Genomic DNA, 7,903 nt, shown 5'->3' on the forward strand with positions numbered 1-7,903 from the left:
ATATCTGAATTCGTGTAACTAATTGCAGATAAACATAATCAAATACAAGATAAACATCTTATTTTAAATATAAAAAGTCTAAAATATAATTAGGATAATCATTGAGTTCTAAAGCCCAATACAATTCATTAAGGCCCAATACGGTCAATTAAAGCAAATACGGTATGTTAAAGCCCAATACGATCCATTAAAGTCCAATACGGTTCATTAAAGAAAACACGGTCTGTTAAAGCCCAATATGATCTATTAAAGCCCAATACGATCCATTATAGCCCAATACGATCCATTAATGTCTAATCGGCCTATCAAAACGCAATACGGTTCATTAAAGCCCAATACGATCCATTAAGCCTAATAGGATCCATTAAAGCAAATACGGTAAGTTAAAGCCCAATACGGTCCATTAAAGCCCAATACGATCCATTAATGTCCAATCGGCCTATCAAAACCCAATATAGTTCATTAAAGCCCCATTACGGTCCATTAAAGCCCAATACGATCCTTTAAGGCCCAATACGTCCATTAAAGCAAATACTGTACGTTAAAGCCCAATACGATCCATTAAAGCCCAATACGATCCATTAAAGCAAATACGGTCCGTTAAAGCCCAATACGATCCATTAAAGGCCAATACGATCCATTAATGTCCAATCGGCCTATCAAAACCCAATACAGTTCATTAAAGCCCAATACGATCCATTAAGACCCAATACGGTCCATTAAAGTAAATACGGTATGTTAAAGCCCAATACGGTACGTTAAAGCCCAATACGGTCCATTAAAGCAAATACGGTCCGTTAAAGCCCAATACGATCCATTAGGTAGTGTTTGGTACGCAAACTGGACTGGACCGGATGGGACGGGACGGGACAGGACTAATTGTTTGTCCCATGTTTGGTACGATTAGGACAGGACAGGACAAAACTATTAAAATGACCATATTACCCTTAAATGTTGTTCAATGTTATTTTATATCATATAATGATTGTAAAATGAGAACAAATCAACCAAAATATATTTTAATTACATAGTTTTTATAATCAAGTTTAATACATTAAATATAAATCCAAAAAAATGACAAGTTTTTATAATCAAGTTTAATACATTAAATATTACCCATTTTGACATGTTATTCAACCCACATTTTTTTAACATTCCAAGACCACATGTAAATAACATTTGTCATACCACAAATTCAGTTGTAACCTTCGTCATGACATTATCAAAAGTTTAACATTCCAATAACACATGTCAAATGAACCAAAAATATCACAAAAGGACAATCGTTTTCATCATCTCCTAAATATGTCAAAATGTACCAAAAATATCACAAAAGGACAATCGTTTTCATCATCTATTAAATATGTCAAATGTACCAAAAATATCACAAAAGAACAATCGTTTTCATCATTTCCTAAAATATGTCAAATGTACCAAAAATATCACAAAAGGATAACCGTTTTCATCATCTCCTAAAACACATTACTTGATGTCATCGTAAATTGACTTCACAAATTCTATTTTCATATAATCATCCAAACTCTTCCAAAACTGAAATTGGGCTGGTTTGTCCGCAAAGTACTTACCCATTTGAATGATTTCAATCACCCCAAGCCTAAATTGTCTCAACTCTTCTCTCAAGCCATCCATTTCGGGTGTAGAATCCGAAATGACCGAAGCCAACTTTTTCATTTGGGTGGTTGCTTTATCGATCAAATTCTTGGTTGCTTCCACCATCATTGATAACTCGGTTGTCCTTTTTCTCTTTTTTCTTGTTTCTTCTCCTTCAGTTGGAGGAATGAAGGAAGGAGAAGTTGTATCTGAAGAACTTGGAAAGGGAGGAACACCAAATTCAGTTGAAAAATCTTCGTTGTCTTCCATATTCATATTCTGTAGTGCGTCTGTAGCTGATTCAGCCATATTTCCCGTTGCTCGATCTTTCTCGAACACCAACTTCAACCGCTCGTAAGCTGGGAATGGCTTATTCGCCATGTATTTTTTGTTGGGATGTTTCTACGACAAAAAACAAATAAACAATTATTAAGAGAAGTAACAAAAAGTATTATATATAACCCATTACTATTACTAATATCTAACCTTTAGATACTCCTCCAAAATCTCGGGAGCTTCTACAGTCACGCATTGATTTGCGTTATTCCATCCAAATCCGCTTGTATTCAACATATCATAAGCGGCATAATACTTATCTTTTAGCCGTTTAATCGTGTTTTGTACATGTTTCGACGTGAGGCTAATACCGGGAATTTTTCCCCTCATCTTTGAAACAACGTGATAGTCCCTAACAATCAATCTTCATGAAAGCTTCATTGAATCAATGGCAGATCTTGATATTTCTTGTAAGAACACAATGAGAGTTGAGAGAGAAAGTCAATATCATCTAATCTTGGTCAAATCTTTTATTTACGTAATGATATTACAATTGAGAATCCCTCACAAAATACAAAGACTCACCCTTTATATAGGGTCAAACAAGTAAACAAAGTCAAAGTCAAACTATCTATGAAAAGTCAAACACGGTGACAAAATTAACTTTCAAGACAAATACAACTTTACACTGAATTTCAGTCCTAACATTCTCCCCCTTTGTATTCAGACTTGAAAGAATTTGCACGCTTTGAGTCTCGTTTGAACTTTGTAGCTTTAAGCACTCTATGACTTCTTCAAAACAATCTCCAACTTGAAACTTCAAATGATCATTATTTGAGAAAGATCTTCTAACATTCTTCCCTCRAATGTAGAACCGCGATGATCTTCTCTTTTGACAATGTAGAACAAAAACAATAACGATCTTCAGAATTGATCTTTAACACACTTTCTCTTCAAAGGCAATCTTTATCAACAAACTGTTGTAAAAATTGATCTTCACATTTAACAACTCTCAGACATTATAACATCGGAATAATTTTCTGTAATAATCTTCAGTTGCACTCCTTTTGAGTCTTTTTGCCAATTTTGATGTTACTCCCCCTTGATCTTTTTAACAAATTCCCCTTATAATGTTCGGAACTAGACATTTCATACTCCCCCTTATGATGAAATAAGAATCATTACATCATACACAAGAATGAATGAAATCTTCCGTGAAAGCCGTCAATTCATGAAATTGTAAGTAGATCTTTTCAAATCCACTTGTTTAATCTTTTCAGATTAAGGGAATGGGAAGATAACAACCAATTTCATCGTATGAAATTGTTTTCAACCTTATAAAAAGATTGGCCTGTGAGTATAACAAATATACTCAGTACAACGGATGTACTGTATATATGAGATTTTTTAAAGTTCATCTCACCAGGTCTTCCATTCAATCATCGATATCTTATAAAAGTATATCTATGAATGTTTCGGTAAAATAACGTATAATTTGCACAATCTATGTAGTGTAGAAAAATAAAGCAACTAATGCTTTTGTTTAGGCTCAAAAAGATAAATCGTGTGGACTACACAAATTTATCAGACTCAATTCGTGATCAAAAAGATTTGAAGGGGGGACATATATCCTTCTGATTCAATATCAACTATCTCCGAATGAAAAATTGATAGATGATGAGCTGCATGTCCCAAGTGTTATTGAAACACTTRTCTGTTAAGAGATAAATGAGTAACTGGTGGGGTTGTAACAAGAATTGGCCTGGGCTTTGCCTTTTTCAATATTAGTCTCGAAAGAATTGAGAACTAATAGATAATGTGGTATGCCCGAATTTTAGAAGTTTGGAACAGGATTCTTATGTTCTTTTAATCCTGACACAACTCTTGTCAATTCTTTTATCTCACAGCAACTACCGCTCTCTTTTTCATTTTAATCTCAGCACACAAACCTTTTTGTATTTAATCTCACTCAGATATGGTTGTCCTCTTGGGTAGGTCTGTCGGTTCTGACATTCCATAGAGATATTTCTTATAAGCACTCAGTCCCTCCTAAATTTAACAATATGCTCAGTTGATCACAATGGTTGATCAAAATGTTATTGCAAATAAAGCACAATAATCATATAAAATTTGATCAAAATATTTGGCTTTAAAGCACAATCAATAAAGGAATGATGTGACAACGATCAGATTATTCGGTATGCGAGAGAATGAATGAAGATCTGTAAGAACAAGTTTACAAATTATAATTAAAAAAATATGAAGTATATATCAATCAAGGTAAATTTTTTTTTGAAAAACAGCCTTTGAATACAAACGAGTGTATTATCACCGAAAATGATTTATATAAGAGACGTGATAATAACAGTTTGAAGAATAGCTGAAACAGGTATTGGAGTTATGTACGAGGAGAAATTACGCAAGTAAAATCTCAGGAAATACCTGTTCAGAAAATGTACTCGTTTCTTTAAAAAAAATTATTCACTTCTCGAAAACATTTATTGAACTTCTAGAGACTCCCCCTAGAAAGTAGATTATAGAAATGTTTCGATTCAGCTCAAAAATTAAAAAATTTAAGAAAACATGTTTAGCACGGGTCTGAAACTAGATGTTTAGAAACCACACTCGGTGAAGCACGGGTCCTGAACTGAATTGTTTATAAGCCTTATTTGGAACAGATTACAACTCCCCCTACATTAGTGTATCAATGATATGATATTCTGATCAACGCAAACTTGACACACCTGCAAAATCAAATTAGACAGATTTTGGTACCCAAACAAACTTGGGTCCTATTTTGTTAGTATCGGGCTGGGGTATGTTGTCATCTATTTCTATTAGATGTTTTCTTTTTAGCACTTTTAACAGGATGATCAGATACAAAATATGATCCATACCAACTATTATAATCATACCGTTCTTACCTTTCAGTCCTTCTGATCTCTGTTGTCTGTACTCCATCTGTTGTATGTCTTCTTGTTCACAAAATCTGTTGATTTGCATATGGAGCACATGATTCTTCTCTTGCTAAGATGAATCAAATCAGTAGTAGATCTTACAAAACAAGGAAGATGATTAGTAACAATAGAAGTACATGATGAAACAGATTCAAATTTACTGACCCAAATGCTTTTAACCTTAGAAGAATAATTGGGTGATCCGATAACATACCCTTGATAATACTGATTACAAGAACTAGAATAGATCTTAGAAACAGTTTATTTAGGGCTGCTTGAATAACTGTTCGATTTGGAACAATCATAGAAGCTAGTTTTACACTGAGAAGGAGAACCAATTGAGCTTTGAGCAAAAGAAAAGTCTTTGACTTTCTGTAAAAGCTAGTCTCTTTCAACAGTAACTAAATCAAACTTATTTTTAAGTTATGTTCTCATCTTCATCTCAGTTTCAAGGTCTGTCTTCAGATCAGACGATTTCTTTAAAGTGTCCAGGAGTTTACCTTCTAACTCCTTCTGAAGCATTTCAAACTTCTTCTCCTGATTTATAAACTCTCTTCTCTCTTCATCTAAGCTGCTCTTCTCATCCTCAGAAGCGATGTCAAGCCATTTTTTCTTTTCAGCAAGCTCTTTAGCAATAGCTGTATGTTTCTTTATAGTATTTCTCTTTTCAAGAGCAAATTGCTTCTTCTCTTCGTCTAAAGCCTTCTGCTTTAGAGCAATGCTATCAGATAAAATCTATGTTTGGCTCTGACACTCTTCTGTGATGTCTGTCTTTTCTTTATCATTCTTGGCACGTTCCAAGATGATCAGCTGCTCAAAATTTGATATTTGCTTTAACAACATTTTTGCGTTCAACTCGAGAGAGTTTATCTTATTCTCAAAAGATACACGTTCAGCTCCAAATTTTCTTTCTAGTTCAATCACCCTCTTCTTCTCTTTCTCATATTTTTTCTCTCAACATCCAAACTATTCTCAACTTCTAGAACCTTCTCTTTCTCTAAATTCAGTAATTTCCTTAACTCAATCAGATCACTCTTAGACTTATGAAAATTTTCAGTTAAGTCCTCTATCTCTGTATTATTCCTTGGAGTCGATAATTCATTTCTTACCTTTTGAAGTTTATTAAAGAAATCTTTGTTAGCTTTACTCCAAATTTTCAGATCATCATCATAATCCTTTCTAACAGACCTGAGAGTGTTTTCCAACTTTTCAATCTTGTATATGAAATCGTTTTCAATACATTCACATTGTTCTTTATGTTCTTGTTTCAAATATTTAATAAACTCTACATTGGCATGATTTTCATAAAACACATTCAGATATTTCTCTTTATAATCCTGTATGCTCTAATCCAACTCTGAAACCTTCTCTTTCAATTCCTTATTCTCTCTCTCAAATGAAACTGCCATTTTCAAAAATCAAGATTTATTAAGGATCAAATGCTTTGAAATCAGCTAAAAGAAATCAAAAACAGTTAAGCTCAAAAACACAAACAGAAAAACATGAAACTGACGAGAAATTAGAAAAACGACGAAAAACTGTATAAAATCAGTAAAACTATCAAAACTATTGAAAACAGTTAAAAACTGTTGAGAACAGTTAAAAACTGTTAAAAACAATCACAAATAGTTAAAACTGATAAGAAACAGTTTATACGATGTAAAATAGATCAGAATATCTCTATCAGATCAACAAAAAAAATCAGAATAAACAACAAATAGAAACTGTAAATGATTTGTAACTAAGGAAGCCAACTCGAATAAAAAGCAGGCGATTTAACAATGTCCGGTCACCACAAGTATGTACCAAGCGATATACAGAAATCTGGCTTTGTACAAGAAACAGCCTATAACACACTGTCTACACCTTATCAGCTCAAGCCTTGCTCCCTTATCCTCTCAAAACTTTGTTCCCTTCTCCGTTCAAACAATTGTTAGTCCGCTCAAGCTTTATGCAATAAAGACACTAAATCGGCTAAAATATGTCCAATATACACTCTAAATCACTCAATCCGATAGTTCCTTATCCGTTCAAACTGTGACCAATAAACAGTCAAATCCGATCAAGCTGTGACCAATAAACAGTGAAATCTGATTAAGTTGTGTACGATGTAGACAATAGTTCGCTTAATCTGTATACGATTTAGACACAATCACTCAATCTGTCAGCGATTTAGTCCCTTGATTGCTCAAGCTGTCATTGTTGTAAACCATAGTCCGTTCAAGTCTTAAGCTGTGATCGATGGACACACTAAATCGCTCAAGTTAGTTCATAAACCGATCAAGCAGAATGCGATATAATCCCTAAATCGATCAAGTTGTGATCGATGAACACTTTAAATCGGTAAAGCAGTGACCGATATAGTCTCTAAATCACTCAAACAGATTCTGTAACACCCTAAAAATTTATTATTCGTAAAATAAATAAATGTTAAGGGTTAAAATTTAAATAGTAAACAACATACGGGATTAAAGTGTCGATACTCGAAAAATATGATTTTATTGCAATTAATAAAATCAATAAAAAAAAGGAAATGAAACATTTTGTATTTAATTGATTTGGGATGAAAATGCAGAAAGAAAAACAAAAGGGACTTGTTCTGCCAAAAGTAGAAAATTAATTTGTAAATGATGAGATTTGGGAAATCATTTCCCAAAATCACGTTTTTCTTGTTTTAGAGATGGTTAACGGCTTATAAATTGGAGTTTTTGACTGAAATTTTTTCGAGACGTTCCTAAGGGTGTAATGGAGTAAACGTCTTTGGAATTTCGAAATTTCATCAAGAAACGAGTGAGATATCGAGTTTGAAGTGGCATAGGGTCATTTCATACAAAAACGACGATTGAAGGTAAAATACTCAACCAAAATTGATGTATAATATATGGTTGGCTTCTTTTTTCAATTACCTTTATGTTGGTACAAGTCTCGTGGGCTATGGTAACTTGTACGTCGAGCAGTTTAGGCTAGAAGCTGCCATGGCAGCGGCTCGACGAGATTCGGGTACAAAAACTCAAAATACGAGTTTAATATTGAATCGTAGGGGCTGTAAATTTGGATAC

Source organism: Cynara cardunculus, unplaced genomic scaffold (assembly GCF_001531365.2).
Source record: "Cynara cardunculus var. scolymus isolate 2C unplaced genomic scaffold, CcrdV1 Un_Scaffold_4410, whole genome shotgun sequence".
Classification (NCBI taxonomy): Eukaryota; Viridiplantae; Streptophyta; class Magnoliopsida; order Asterales; family Asteraceae; genus Cynara; species Cynara cardunculus.